This window comes from Mesocricetus auratus, unplaced genomic scaffold (assembly GCF_017639785.1).
Source record: "Mesocricetus auratus isolate SY011 unplaced genomic scaffold, BCM_Maur_2.0 Super-Scaffold_100676, whole genome shotgun sequence".
Classification (NCBI taxonomy): domain Eukaryota; kingdom Metazoa; phylum Chordata; class Mammalia; order Rodentia; family Cricetidae; genus Mesocricetus; species Mesocricetus auratus.
Window position 1 is genome coordinate 182,519,583 of NW_024429266.1, and position 883 is coordinate 182,520,465.

The 883-nt window shown below is 36.8% G+C and overlaps 1 non-coding gene across 1 annotated transcript; it reads right to left on the minus strand.

The window, feature by feature from the left end:
- Nucleotides 1-242: 242 nt before the first annotated feature.
- Nucleotides 243-349, minus strand: LOC121137292. The gene has a single exon (XR_005874554.1). It is a non-coding gene; the product is annotated as a U6 spliceosomal RNA (small nuclear RNA).
- Nucleotides 350-883: the final 534 nt, after the last annotated feature.

Below are 883 nucleotides of genomic sequence, written 5' to 3' on the forward strand. Positions count from 1 at the left end.
CTTTAATTTCTTTTATTATTTCTTCTTTGACCCAGGAATGGTGCAGTTGTGCATTATTCAATTTCCATGAGTTTGTAGCTTTTCTGAAATTTGTGCTGTTGTTGAATTCTAATATTAAAGCATGGTGGTCTGATAAGATGCATGTGGTTATTCCAATTTTTTGTAGCTGCTGAGGTTTGATATGTTGCCAAGTATGTGGTCAATTTTTGAGAAGGTTCCATGTGGTGGTGAGAAGAAGGTATATTCTTTTTCATGTGATCACAAATTTGCATGTCATCCTTGTTCAGGGGCCATGCTAATCTTCTCTGTATCGTTCCAATTTTAGTATATGTGCTGCCGAAGCGAGCACTCACTCTTGTTTGTTTTGGAATGGTTGTTGTTGTTGGAATTGTTTGTGGATTTTCACCTCTTTTCTTTTTTGGCTGTTGGTAAAGTGGGATTATTTATTGCCTATGTTTTTCTGGTTGTAGTTAACTTCCTAGAATTGGAGTTTTCCTTCTAGAACTTTCTGTAGGGCTGGGTTAGTGGGTATGTATTGTTTAAATATGGTTTTGTCATGAAATATCTTGTTTTCTCCATCTATATTGATTGAAAGCTTTGCTGGGTATACTAGTCTGGGCTGGCATCTGTGGTCTCTTAGTGTTGATAGAATATCTATCCAGGACCTTCTGGCTTTCAGAGTTTCCATGGAGAAGTCTGGTGTAATTCTGATAGGTTTGCCTTTATATGCTATTTGACCTTTTTTCTTAGCTGCTCTAAATATTCTTTATTATGTATGCTTGGGGTCTTGATTATTATGTGGTGAGGGGACTTTTTTTGTGGTCTACTCTAGTTGGTAAGCTTCTTGTACCTTCATTGACATGTCTTTCTTTAGGTTGGGAAA